The sequence below is a fragment of the Lissotriton vulgaris genome, chromosome 6 (assembly GCF_964263255.1).
Source record: "Lissotriton vulgaris chromosome 6, aLisVul1.2, whole genome shotgun sequence".
Taxonomy (NCBI): domain Eukaryota; kingdom Metazoa; phylum Chordata; class Amphibia; order Caudata; family Salamandridae; genus Lissotriton; species Lissotriton vulgaris.
The window spans coordinates 1,324,132,906-1,324,148,046 of NC_141694.1; the positions used below are offsets into that span (position 1 = coordinate 1,324,132,906).

At 44.3% G+C, this 15,141-nt stretch overlaps 1 protein-coding gene across 1 annotated transcript in view; it reads left to right on the top strand.

Annotated features, from left to right (window-relative positions):
- The window catches only part of SAMD5 (sterile alpha motif domain containing 5), a 274,149-nt gene that overhangs the window by 149,290 nt on the left and 109,718 nt on the right, over nt 1–15,141 (top strand). The window lies entirely within an intron of this gene.

Genomic DNA, 15,141 nt, shown 5'->3' on the forward strand with positions numbered 1-15,141 from the left:
ATCAGTAGCATCCGCCGGGGTACAGTCCTCAGGCTGAATAGCAGTCTTGCCAATCAGAGTGGCCAGGATAGAGTCCAGCTTCAAATTGTGAGGCAAGGGGTCCTCCCCCTCCAAAAGGTAAAGTTTCTGAAGGAAGCGAGGGACCTGCAACTTATCAACCTCACGCCACTCCCTCAGCACCATGTCCTTGACCGGACCCTGAAAAGGCATGCCCAACCTGGAGGGAGAAGCATACTGAGGAAAGAGATTCCCATCCGCCTCCAGCTGGAAAGGAGGGAACCCCAAATTGTCCCGCACATGAGCCAGAATATCCCATCTCTCCTCCCTGGAGATAAACTTCCCACCCGAGGAGGTAGAAGGACCATCATCATCCGACAAGGAAACCTCCCTCGCAGGATCCAGTGAGCGTGGACGAGAAGAAGCCGCAGGCACCGGACGAGCCTGGAGAGCCTTAGACACAGCCGCCTCAATCATGCCCTGCACCTCCTCCTTGGACATGAGAGGCACATCACCCCCAGAAAGGCCCCGACACCGAGGGCGCTTGGAGGGAACAGGAGAAACCTCAGGCGAGGAGGAAGAGGAAGAAGACACCACATGGTTCCGCTTAAACGCCTGCTTGCGACCCATGGCAGAAGCACAAAGGAGCAGAAAACCCCACGCTGCTACATGAAGGAAAAAATCACAACCGGGAACCAATGACAGCCCTGGCCAGAAAACCCGCCAAAAACGGGCCCTACCGTCATTACAACCTGTAAATGTAAAAAAGAAAAACAAAAAACGGGCAGCAACCCGTCCTACCAGGTCTTCCAGAAGAGTGTAGTCCGGGAGGAGGCATCCATGACAGCCCGACCCGGAAACACAGCCCCAGCCACAGGAGGACCGCCCAACAACGCTGCGGCTTCCTGAGTCACCGCTCCGCCCCCAAACCACGAGGGAGACGAGGAGAGGAGACACAGCCAGGAGAACGCTGCAGAGGACACCGTCGCCGCAGAGAACCAGCACGAAGACCCCCCGGCACCGCCACAGGGAGGAACTGAAGGTAAGTCCCACTAGGGAGACAAAAAAAAACAGGTGGAGGAGGGGGCGGGCAGAGTTTTTATGCTGGGGGTGGGTCTGGGTGGGAGGCGGAGCCTCAATTGTATGGAAGGAAGGCGAGGGAGGGACGGGAGGTAATATATATTACACGATAGTAGGGTTATATTCCCCACTTACAAATTCCTGTGCAAGTTCAAATTGTCCTTTATTGGATTACAACATGTAATGGGAAGGTTACACCAATTGTTCTTTGTTTGCCTTGTGAAAATATGTATACTGCCAGAAATAAAAAGTGTTAAAAATAAACTGCAAAAATATCTTGTGAAAGATGTGTCCCACTGTTGACTGTGGAGAAGTGTGGCTCAATGATTAGAGCGGCAGACCCTGATGCAGAGGTGTAGCCCGGGACCAGGGCTCAATTCCTCGCCTCGGCGGGTCTTGGGCTCAAAAATTCGACGGACCTGATCATTCTCGCCTCGGTGCCTATTCCAATCATGGAGTCCCACTCTGCATCTCTGGGCAATAGCTTGCTTAATCTCCACAACGGCCCCCACAACGCTAAGGATGCCTGGTCTCCCCTTTGGGTGTGCCCAGGAGTGGATGCCTCACAGGGAAAGCCAGGAGGGGTTCCACAGCGTTATTCGTACAAGCGCCTTGAGACCCTTGCGGGTGAGTAGTGCGCTATACAAGTATCAATTTACATTTACATTTACTGTAGCAACAGCCCTCGCCTGAAGGTAGCTCAGTATTGCGGAGATGTGACTCTGGACCAAATAGAACCGAACGCAGAGTGGAAAACAGTCTTAAGGTTGAATAAGAGAGACTTGAGAGACGCCTACCAGTCTTGCGTTACAAAAGTCCAGGCAGGATTTGTTTAGTACATGAGCTCCTTATTTTGATTGAGTTGGCAACTGAAGGTGTCTGATTTTCCTGTGTGTATTTAGATAAAAATGTGCCGGTTGAGCAATATGTTTAAAGTGTGCGGACAATGAGAGGATATTTCCTAATGTCAAACCAAGTGAGATTGCTCTGTAGCAGGAGTTGGGAAAGAAATGTTGTAACTGGAGTTAATCACTTAAAATTTAGCTAAATGTGTTTTAAGGTTGAAAATGATGAGGAGGACCTCATTTTCTGAGTGGTCAATGCTAGGGATTTGTCAAACGCTTACTACTGACGTATCCTGTGGCAAGAATGAAGAGGGAGGATATCCTCACAGAATACTTCTAAAGAAATGTATGAGGAATTCTGAATGATGCAAAAGGAAGTTAAGTGATTATCTATGTCAACAATGGGGAAGGATTGAGTATGGTAAAGCAAAAATGTATTGAGAATTTCCACTAACATGCAGAAGAAATGTAATCATTTACATAGCGAAGTGTGATTGTGCTAGAGTTACCTGATATGAACCTAAATGATTAGTGGTGGCGGAGTGTTGCTAGCAAGACCGAAAGGTAGTCAAGTATACTGAAAATATAGAATAATAACTATCAAAGGAAGGAGGAAATTAGGACAGAAGTGTGAAGTTCATAATGTCAAAGGAGGGATTTTTCAAGATACACATTTTATGCTCATTTTGGCATGATTAAAAATGCACGATATCAAACATTTAAGAAAGCTAAGAGACTAAAAAGATGACCTGACTAGATTGCATGTGTGAGTGAACATTTTACTAATAAACAAAAAGATAAGTAACATGTGGCTCCTTGATATAAGACCTGATCGACTGTCTTTTTTGTAGCTAGTTTGAAGATTAAGGATGAGAAAAGTAAGAATGTAGTTGTCAAGATGGAGTGTAATAAAGAAAGACTAAAAAGGTCATGAATCTTTTTGGCATCTTCAAAATAGGAATATAAAGAATATAAATTTAAACAGTATAATAATAATACATTTTGGATCAGGAGGTGAAGTCTGTTGCAATTTTGTGAAATTATTCACATCTTTTGGGAGTGGTAACAGATCTAAATGTTAATACACCATTGAATAAATGAAAGCCTAATGTTATAGTAAACATTCTTATTCATGTGACTGACTTTCCATTAAATGTTTTTGTGTATATTTTTGTGTTTCGTAAAGGGTTAAGCGCTAACTCGTGGGTACATTAGGGTGATACATTACCATATGGGCTCTGTGGTAAGTAAGTATTTAGATTGAGTTGTCGAATAGTCACAGGTCTGCAGCTTAAAAAAATCTTTACTAGCTGCAAAAAAAACTACCATGTGTTTGTAAACAGACGACCTTCGTCACTTTTTGATGTAGTCAATAAATAGAATGAGGCGACGCCACCTTTGCCGTAGATGAATTTGAAAAATGTCGGCCATATTTGTGAAGGTCAAAGCTGTCCGACTTTACCTGATTATGCAGGAGATATTAAATATTGTACCCTTCCCTGATAATCACAGCACAACAGTTTACAACTATTTTCAAGTATTATTTTATTCTGTAACATATTGGAGCAGTCAGATAAAAATGTGTGTGTGAAAAGCCAGATATAGCTGTCCAGACCTTTACTTAATCTCACCTCATTAGCAAATTATTTACTTCATGTGTTTTCGAATCTGCTAGTAACTTTCTTTTTCCCTTTTATAATTGCTGAAATAGGGATATCAGAGTACTAGCAGTGATCCTGAGAGACTGCTTAGGCGTTCTGGTATAGTAGTCAAAGAAGTCTGAGCATTCATCCTAGTGTCAGTAATTGACTTTTATCCAACATCCTGTGCTGCTCTTGATTTGCCCCGGAGCTTCTCACTAATAAACTAGCTTTTAAGCGCTAATATTGACTGATTTCTTGAGGATCCGTTTTTTAACTGTCATAGTTATTCAATTAAATGTTTCTTTTGGGTTACAACTATTTTATTATCTTGAGCAAATAAAACTTAATGAATGCAATTCACTATCCGGTTTTAAAGTGACTGCCTAATTGGCATGACTTATAGTTGGCAATTTGTATATTCCTCCATTACAATTTAGGTGGTGTAGTAATTTGGAGTTATGTTTTAGGGATTTGTGGTTTGTTAGTCTACATTTTGGAAAAAGGCATACCGTGAATGTGCGTGCCTCATAAAGTCAGAGTAAGATTTAGGGCCTGATTTAGATCTTAACATACAGGTTACTCCATCGCAACGGTGACAGATATCCCACCTGCTCAAATATAAATCCCATTATATCCTACGGGATTTATATCTCGGTGGACAGAATATGTTTTGGTAGTTCAATAATGTGAACTTAGTGAACAGCATTGGAGCACTGTATAGAGAGCAGGCCAAAGAAGGATACAGCAGGGGAGAGATGAAGGGTACAGGTAGTAGGTTCTGGGTAGATCTACTTGATAGGGTGAGATGTCTGCTTATTAGATGGAAGTCTTTCTGAAAGAGAGGAGTATTCTGTTTCTTGATGAATTGTATGACAGTTGATGCCCATGGGGATGAGGAATTAAAGTTTCAGTGGGTTTAGCTTCAGGCAGTTAGTTGACATCCATGATTGTATGAGGGTGTGTTTAAGGAGTTACGTGTAATGATAAAGGGGATGACAAGATGATCTGCCCTGTCCAGGGCTATAGGGGTCATCTGGTAGTGGATGTTGGGCAAGCTGAGGATAAGTTCCAGTGTGTTGCCTTTGGAATGTGTTGGGTTAGTGATGGCATTTTTTCATTTCTAGGGTGCTGAGTAGAGTGATCAGGGCCTCCTTAGTGGTCTTGGTGATGGTGTTGCTGAGCAGGTTTAAATCACTGAGGAAGGTGGCTTGGAAATGTTGGATGTATGTTCATAAAGGCTAAGGATCAGAAGTATTCACTTGCAAGACTGGGGGACCTTTATAGGAAATACAATTATTATACTGCCACTCATGAGTTCTGAACCATTTTTAATTCTTTTGTTTTTAATAAATGTGGCTGACACTGCATGTTTCAAACTTTTTTTATGGACTTGCAGCTGGAAGGGCCAACCCTTCAGTCAATAAGTGATGAGTTAGGGGATCCCTTTAATCAAGGTTCAGTATATTGAGCTTGTGACAACTTGCCTCACCAACGTCCCTTAACTCTCTAGGTATACCTGGACTAGCCGTCAAGCCTAGCTCAAGGAACAAGGAACTTGGTGTAGTGTGTTTTTAGATACATTACACAATGTTGACAGTTGCAACGAAGATGCCACAGTCCTGCCAGTCTTGGCTTTAATGCTCTCATAATAATGCTAGAATGTATAAATATATTTACAGAATGTTTGGTAACTGCAAATATTAAAAGTACACAGTAACATACACTTTACAGAATGACACAAAATAATAGACTAAAAAACATTGCAGTAAATCCATGACTCAAGGTTGCACATACATTATGAAAATGACAATTAAGAAATAATTGCAATGTCATTCCAAAACAGTTGGTGATCATGATCACTGAGAGTGATCAGTGCATTACAAAATGGGGTTTTCACTAGTCCCAGGTGGCAAATTTAATTCCGCTCACAAAATTGGTGGAATTTGGCCTACCATGCGTTACTCTTGAAATGCGGGGTTCCAGCCAAATTCTGCCAATCGCCGCGTGCTGCAATTTTTCCCCTGTGAAGCACCAGAAATGCAAGCTGGCGCTCAAGAGATTTGGCATCCCCTTGCGCAGTTTTCTGGTGACTAGGAGGACTTCTGGCACGATTTTGTAACACAGGCTGTCACGAGTCGCCGCTGGTCCGAGTGCTGCTTCTCGAGTAGATTATGTAGTTCAGCTGCAAAATCAACTCGAATGGTCACGTGGTCTTGTGCACTGCGTGCGCCGTTCGCCCTTATTTTTTCAGCATGGAACTCAATACCAGCGCTAAATCACAGCACGAGCAGTGCGAAGTGCATATTTCCACTCATTGGCGAGGTTGTATAATATTACTGCCCGTTTCTTTACCACGCACATTTTCTCAACACAGATTTTACAACGCACACCACTACCACGCAGTTAAATTCACTCACATGTGAAATACCTTTACCACGCAATCCACTACCACGCATACCTTTACCATGCTTACTGTTACAGTATAATCCAGTCACAGTCTAACACTGCCACCTACTGTTCAAAAATGATCCAATAATTCTTAATACTACAAATAATACTGGATGAACTCACTAAAGGCCCAGCACACTCACCCACTAAGTTAGTTTATTAAAAACAGTATTTACAGAGTAGTGGGGAGTCCAAATTTTCATATATAAATTAATATATAAACCACAAAAGGGCTACTTGCTACTTCATTCTACAAAATTGTCCTGGTTATCTTTAAGCCTCTAATTGAGATAATGTATAGGCTAATTTAATGCCTCTGTTTGGCCATTTGTGTAATTTAATGTTGGATAAAATGTATCTTAATTGAATGTTTGTGTAAGAAACCAAATATAGAAATTTCAGATCAACAACGGTTTATATATTTGTTCATATATGAATATTTGGACGCCCAATTATTCTCACTGTATAATTCTTAATACATTATTGTAAACAAAAAAAAAAATATATATATATATATATATATTTAAAAAAAAGACATTTATGCCGATTGCAGTCATGCTACTATGGTTAAATTTTATATTTTTGGGGGGAGTCCACGAAGCCCCCTTTTTTAATTACCCTTACCACACAATACCGTTACCCAACCTAAACCTTAAAAATACCCTTACCTCCCAATACTCCTACATACCCATAAACCCTAAAAATACCCTTACCTTCTAATAACCTTAAACACCCCTAAATCCTAAAAATACCCTTACCCACCCCTAACCCCTAAAAATACAATTGCCACCCAATACCCCTATCCACCCCTAAATCCTGAAAATACCCTTACCACCCAATACCCTTACCCACCCCTAACCTCTAAAAAACACCCTTATCCCCCAATACATTTACCCAATCATAATCCCTAAAATACTGTTACCACCCAATACGTGTGCCCATCCCTAAACCTTAAAACCCTTACTACACTAAAAATACCATTACCACCCAATGCCCTTACCCATCGCCAAACCTTAAAAATACCCTTACCACCCAATACCCCTACCCACCCTAAAAATACCTTTACCACCCAATACCCCTACCCACCCCTAAACCCTAAAAATACCCTTTCACTCAATACCCTTACCCAACCTTAAACCTTAAAAATACCTCTACCACCCAATACCATTATCCAAATACATATTGACAAATTTTAGGGAATCAAAATATATATAACTACATACTACATGCTCGCTAATACAAACATAAATGCATTGTAATGACTTGCATGGTAAAAGAAAGTGCAAAGTAAAAAATATGTTGTCATTGCATTTCGTGGTAAAAACATTGTAGTAAAGGCTGTTCCTTGTTGATGGAATGCCACAGAATCTCATATAGTTTTTATGTAACTCCATGGAATTCCACGGAGGTAAATTCCAGGAGTACCACCCACCCCTATATTCTCAATCTTCCTGTCAAAATTAATATTATGTTGCCAGTCAGTACCTGTTACAATTCATGATCCTAATGCTCCTAATCCCAATCCCAATTCGTAACCCTAATGCTCTCTAGTTAAAATAGGACATGAACAAAGCAAAAACCATGGTAAATGACTGACATATCTGTTGAATGGAAAAAGAAGGGGGCAGTGATTAGAGGTTCTAAGAGTACATTCACTAATTCCAGGAATATAAGTTTATCTCCTGGGCGAAAGTTAGTAATAATGGTACTGAAAATTGCATATCTTGCCATAGATGGGTGAATGATTACTAATTCAGGGAATACAATTCTCGATTATCAGGAGGAGGGGGTTAGGCTACTGATTAAACTAAAGTAATGTTTCAAGCTATACAACCATCTCCTGATCTCACCAGTTTGGCCACCACAACAGCAGGATCAATGAGGCAAGTTGGAAAATAATAAAACATTGTACGGAAAGAGTATTTCCTCAAAAGGCAGCAATTGTAAGTTGATTGAAAATGTTCTCTTCCAGTCTGTGGTGAGAAGTGGAATGGATTCATGATGCTACATCCTTGTTTCTGAACTTATTGGGCTGATTATGGGCTTCCAGCAGCAACAGAGGCCAGTAGAATTTCAGCAGGGCCTCCAGGGGTGTACGTTCTCCATTACACAGGGCAAAACAAAGGGAATTTGATTGTGCACTAATGAACCGGGCCATAGCTTGACTATCTTTGTGAATGTGCTGTAGTCAATGTTGTCTAGCTCTCCTCAGGGTACAATCTTCTCTATCTGTTGTATTTGTGGTGCGAACTGCTGGCTTTTCCAAACACTAGCCCCCAAAAGACTGACAGAGGGTGCTTTGATGACACGCTACTCTATTAACAGCTTCCTGATTACAAAATATTAGTACCTGCCGTGGTAAGGTAGCACCCACTTGATTAAACACATATAAGCAAAAGGCCTCTAGTAGGCCTGGGCGCAGGACTACGCTACGCTCGCATAGTTTACGCAACTACTCGCTAAGTGAATTGCACGTAGCACAGTGTAAAAATACGTAGCGTAGCAGGGATTTTTTACTTGCTTGCGGTCCTCAACGCCAAGTTGCCGACGGCAAGCGAGCAAAATAATATTCCGGCGAGACTTTTTCCTCGTTCACGATCAGCAACAACAAGTTGCCGATCGCGAGGGTGGAAAATAAACCTCTCAACACGGGAGGGTCAGGTTTTTCATTGCATTTAAGGAATCGGTTTTAACGATTTCTTAAATGCAAGGCCAATAAGGAATCGGTATTAAGGAATTGGTATTTACCGATTTTTTTATGACCGATTCCTTCCCTACATCCCACATGGCTAAATACCGGTCGGTAACGGTGAAATTTCACGAATTTCACCGTTACCGACCGTTAATTGTTATTTGTTACTTGGTCCTCCTCGATTTGTCCGCTGCGTTTGACACGGTGGATCACTCCATCCTTCTCGACCGTGTCAGCGCAGCGGGCATCCGGGGCGCCGCACTTTCCTGGCTAGCGTCCTTTCTTCAGGGCAGGCAGGCCCGGACTGGCAATTTCGGGCACCGGGAAATCCCCCGGTAGGCTGGATGGGGTGGGGGCCGGTTTTGTGACAGGGGGGCCGGTTCTGTTGCTGGGGGCCGATTTGGCCGTGTCGGACCGACCCTGCAAACAAACCTAGCATTAACTTCCTTTCCTGCTTACTGCCGCCTGCCCTGAACATAATGATTCTCTGCATAAAATGCTGGTGCTGTGACGTGAGCAGTGATCTCACCCGCCAGCCGATTTCATTTCATTTAGGCCCGACTCGTTATAATTTAAACCCCACCTGACCATGTGATCATGATGACCTAGCTGCTCACTGATGTCACCCCCTCCACGTCTGCGCACAGCGATTTTAGTTTAGTTCAGCCTTAGGGTGGGGTCTGCTGCCTGGTAATGCTCATGCGCAATTAAAAGTAAAAGGGCGCGTGACTCTGAGGCAAGGTCAAGGAGGAGGCAGGCATCGCTCGCTCTCAGAGGGCAGACAGACCACATAATTTAACCCCCCTGTCTGCCCCCCGCAGCCACAGGTGAGTCTATTTACGACTGGACCAGGGGAAGACCTCTGAATCGGACTCGGTCCGGTCCCGGACCTCTGATCCAAACGTGTGCCTGATACCAGGCAGGTTCTGAAATGAAACGGCCGTCTCCAAAAAGTGTATGAATCGCCTGCCCAAGCAGTGCCACAACACCGAGTGACGTCTAAGGCAAGACATCCCCTGCCCGCCAAACCCCACTTCACACAATTACCTACTCGCAGATACCCACAGCCCAAGGTGGGAGGGCTATGGGTGAAAATAAATCCCCAGGTCGTTAACCCTGTCCTCACCTCAAAATAGGCCCGTTCCAGTAAAGAGTGGGAGCGCTCTGTCCAGCGATTGGATGAAGTGCTGATGACTATTTTCAGAGGCGCTACCGAAAAGGATCATTCTGTCCAAGCAAACAAAACAAGGGGCCCTTACCCTGGTCAGACCTTTAAACTCTTGCATGTGTAAAAAACAACAATTAACGAGCAATGCTTAAGAACAAGTCCAGGGCAATACACAGCTGAAGTATACAATTGCCCAATTTAGACAGAAAAACAATTCAAATAATTGCAGGGAAACTGAAAGAGCATCAGTGGGAGCAAACCGCAATTCGTATTAGGCTTCATTTTCAAAGCACTCTAATCTATTGAAACGATTTATGACTTTCCTCTGACGAGGAAGCCACTGCTCTCACACGACGCCTCCATGTATTCGCTCATCTGACTGTACCCCGGAACCCAGGGTTAGTGGTAAATCCAGTGATGGTTGTTGATGACTACGATTACTTATGTACTCTCAAAGATCCATCCATCCGTCACCAAGGAGCCACACAGCCTTCCCTCATCACTGCCTACTCCATCCACCACCCCTGACCCCACCTCTGTCCAGTTCATCTTTGCCTCCGTGTCACACTTCTTCTCTTGTCTCCAGCATCCTCCATCAATTTACATTGACCCTCTTCTCGTCTCTCGCACACACGCCTCTCTTTGTCTTCATTCTCATAATGTTTTTGCTTTTCCTTCCTTTCTTTTCCTCCCTCTCCTTCCTACATCGCTTCTCCTTCGCTCCCACTTGTAAACTGTTGCTTATCGTCCCTCCCCCTGTCTGTCTCTACTTCTCTTCCTCCATTCTCTCTTTCCCTTTCACCACATCCCTTTCTGTCTTGCTTTTTCACTCTTCATTTCCTTCTTCCCTGTACCGTCCACCTCTATCCTCCGCCTCCACCCCTCTGGTTCTCTCCACCGTTATCGTCTTCTCCCTCCTCCGCCGCATCTCTTCTCCCTTCTACCATCAATGTAAACACTTTCTTTTCTCATAAGTGCATTTCCTTCGTCCCACCCCTTACGTCCATCTCCTCTCTAGTCTTATTTCTCTCACACCCCTCTTTCACTCCACCCCCTTCCTTTCTTCATACCTCATTCCTTCTCTCACTTCCTTTCTCTGTCCAGTCCTATCCCTCACTCCATTTTCCAACAGGTGCTTGCTGCCTCGTTTCCATCTCACCCCTCACCTGCCCTCTCTTCTCTCGCTCCATTTTCCTGTGCCTGTTTCACTCCCTCTAACTCACCCCTTCCCTTTTCCCTTCCCTGCCTAATCACACTCTCTCTCTCTCCACTGCCCTTTTTCTCTCTCCCCTCCCTCGCCTTTCCTCCTCATCCTCTCTGTCTGGCTGTGTGTGTGTGTGCTCATCTCCTCCGAACCTCCTTTCTCTGATTCCCTTTTCTTCGCCCTGCTTGTCTTTCCTCCCCGCCCATTTGCACCATTCCTCACGACCCCCTTCCCGTCTCCCTAGCGGCCTCCCACGGCCAGTGCCACTCATGCCCTCTGCCTGGTCTCAGTGGCTGCGAGCTGCTGCAGTCTGTACCCATGGCTGTCTTTCTTTCCCTCACTGACCTCACCCAGTCAGGGATGAGCCCGTCACTCTCAGGCTTGGCTGAGAGTAGGGTGCACATTTGCACTGGACTCCTGTCTGCAGAGGGCCCGCACCCCGACACTCTGGGCTGGGGGAAGGGGTGATGGCTAAGTTTGCGCTGCCGCCCTTCAAGCCCGTGAACATTTGCACGTTCTGCCTGAATTCAGTCTTTAGCCAGCCAACATGGTCAGGTGTCCCCTCAACCCAGCCAATGTGGTTTCACTTGCTTGCAATATTTAAAATGTTAAATAATACTTGTGAGAAAATGTATTTGGTACTTTGGCTAATGGTGCTCGAATAAATTATTGGACACGGGGGTAGGGCACAGAATTAAAAAGTTTGAAGACCATTGGTCAGATGATAAGTTGCTGAGCTTTGAAATCAACACCAAACGTATGACGCAGTTCAAATAATTCCATCCCTCTCTGTGCCTACAATTGCAAATCAGTGCACCTGTGTAATGCGCGTATGTGTACAATCCAGTGTACTGTGCAGAACTCTAAACATGTTCCAACCCTTCCCCCTCAGCCCGTGCACATGTTGCATCCTGGCAGACGCCTTTAAGCACTGACTGCACAGCTTTTCATCTGAGCTGCTGAGCACAGGGGACATTGTGGTAAACATGGCTTAGTGGGTTAATGCATGTGCTGGTGAGCAGATCGCTATGTAGGGGGACAGATTAAGACATTTCAGAGGGTTAATGTAGCTGCTTTGAAGCTCACTAACCTCCAGGTTCCATTCCGGTAAAATAGCATAGAGGTTAGTGCACCTGCTGCAGAGTACCAGCAGGGAACAGACTTTAAGTCAGCATATATCAAAGATTTTAAGTGGACAGTCCTTAGCTGGCCCTCCGATTCTAAGGTCCCTAACTTTACAAGCAAAAATACTGGTCAGTTTCACAAGAATGACTGTAAAAATACTCAGTCAGGGTGATCTAGGTCACCCATGCAGCCCCGCTTACATTTCACATTTTACTTATTGCATTCCTTATGAGTGTTTGCTTTCTCCATATGTGTTTCTGTAGTTTTTATACAGGGTATGACTCTTGTACAGTGCATATTGTGAACTGATCTGACTCTAGGCTTATGAGTGAGTTCAGGTTGTTGGTGGGTGTTTACGGAGGAACACGATTGATAACTCTGCAGCTGAGGTTGAAGAAGAGTGGGTTTCTTTCAGTTCCTGTCAGTAGGTTATACAGGTATTCAGACTGAATGCACATCCCATCCTTGGCCTCTCCGCAGACCGCACAGAGCGATGGTCTCATATTTTGCAATGATAACTGTTGGGAAATGTGTGAAGGAAGTACACAGCTGTCAAAATATAGACCGTGCCAAAGGAATAGAAATGAAATGCTTCCAGGTGTGTACGTTGAGTGTGGCAGGGAGGGTAGAGTGGAGAAGATAAAAACAGGTATGTGCAGAAGGCAAGAGTGAAAGGAATGGCGCAGAAGAGGAAAGAGATGACACTGTTTTGCTATGACGTGAAGAACAGAATGTTAGTTCCTGTGTTTTCAGCCATGCCCTTCCTTACATAGACCACGACTCTTGGAAAATAATTCTAATTCTACTTCTTTTACCACATCCCTTCTAGAGACCCCTTGCTGTTTTTATCCTACTTGAAGCACTCGGTATGTACATAGTACACTAAGTAAATGTGTCTGTTGTCCATATGCGTGCATAACCCGCAGTCAGCAGGCTCGATTCCTCATCCGACGCGTTTTCACTCATGCTGCAGCCAGCTGCAGGCTGCAGGTTCAAATCCCAAACCCACGAGCCGCAGTCTACCCTACAACAGTGTATGTATGTATGTATAGGCATTTATATAGCGCACTACTTACCCGTAGGGTCCCAAGGCGCTTCGACCGCTGCAAAACCCTTTCTGGCTTCCCTGAGAGATGGTCCCTTAATGAGTAACTCCAGGGTGAGACCAGGCATCCCCGGCGGTCTGGTGGGGCCGTTAGTGAAGATGAGGCAAGCTAATGCCCAGAGTTGCCGAGTGTGATCGCTGATCAGAGTGGGCACCGAGGCGAGAGAATTATCGAGTCCGCTGACCCTGGTCCAGAAACCTGCCGCGCCGGGAATCGAACCCTGGTCCCGGGCCGTCCTCTGCTCTCGGGTCTTCCGCCTCTAACCAGTGAGCCACACTACTTCACTGTGGGTCATTGAGTGTACCCAGTCCCTTTCCAGTCTTTTCATTTCTCTCAGACTCATTATTCTCATGCTCCTCATGGTCAACAACTTCATCCTTCTTACACAACTACAGTATATCTAATGTCATTTGCTTGTGCCTTTTAAAGGAAAATAAAGAAGAGAAAAAAAATCAATAGCGAAAAAAGAAAGGGATACAAAGGGGAGAAGGAAGTGAAAGAGAAGCTAGGATGGGAAAGAGTCGAAGGCAGAGGAGACAAGAGGAAGAAGTGTGAGAAGGAATGGAATAAAGTAATGGGATGAAAGGAAGGAGGAACAAGGGTAAGGGAAGGAGAAATGAGAGAGAGTTAACCAGGATAGAAATTAAGCAAAGAATCTTAGGTGATCATGGAGAGATGGTAGGGAAGAGTGAAAGGGAAAAGAAAGGAACACAATGGAATGAGAGGGGAGATTATATTTAGAACATGGGTTATAAAAAAAGGAGAGAGCATGAGCATAAGAACTGAAAGGATAAGAGAGCAGAGGAAAAAGAGGAAAATCAAATGGCAAAAAAGGATTAAGAATGGAGAATTTGATATCTGAGTAAAAAGCGTATAAGGCAGGATTAGGAAAAAGAGTAGCAAGGGAAAGAAAGGTAACTGAGAGAATGCCCTTCTTTCTGGGAAAGAACACGTTTAAAAAAAAAAGCATAATAAACAGCTTGATGAAGATTATTGAATCTGACTGAAAGTACTTGAACAGGAGTGAATGTGAAGAAGCCAGGGACATCTCATAGGAAATTTGTTTAATAGCCAAAGTAGTGCAGTCAGAACATACTATTATATCTTGCAGTTGCATTTTATGGAGATAGTGGTCTTGTTCTACCTGGTGTTCCTCAGTGAGACACTAGATGCCACCCCCAGTGTATTTATTAAAATGCAAACAGAAAATAAGATACAAGTCAGTACTTGTGTCTATTTTTGGTGCTCTCGTAAAAAATGTCTATGGGTACATATGAATGGGTGGGTAACCAGGTGCTCTTTAAGGTCATCATCTACTATTTACTGTGCTTTCAAAGTTGATACAATTGAATATGTAATGAAAAATGTGCTGTAAAATTCACCATTTTTGTCTGTCTTTTTCCCAAACCCCCCTAGTAGCGGTCGGGCTCGCTGCGCTCGCTCGCTGCGCTCGCTCGCTACGTGCCGTACGGGGGCTGGTCTGGGAAAATTTGCCAGGGCTGCTTTCAGTTCCCAGTCCGGCCCTGAGGGCAGGTCCCAAGCGGTCCATCTCTCAGGTTTCTCCGCTCCCTCTCGCTTGGTCACCTGTGGGGTCCCCCAAGGTTCTTCCCTGTCTCCTCTCCTTTTCAATCTTTACATCTACCCCCTTATCATCTCTCTTCTCGAGCTGGGGGTCTCTGTGTACAATTACGCGGATGATCTCCAGCTCGTCTTTGATCTTTCCTCCCCCTCTGTCTCTGTCCCAAAGCTTTGTTCTACCCTAGTTTTTATATCTGATTGGATGAGCATCAACCATTTAAAGCTCAATCCGGACAAGACGGAGCTTGTCCTCAC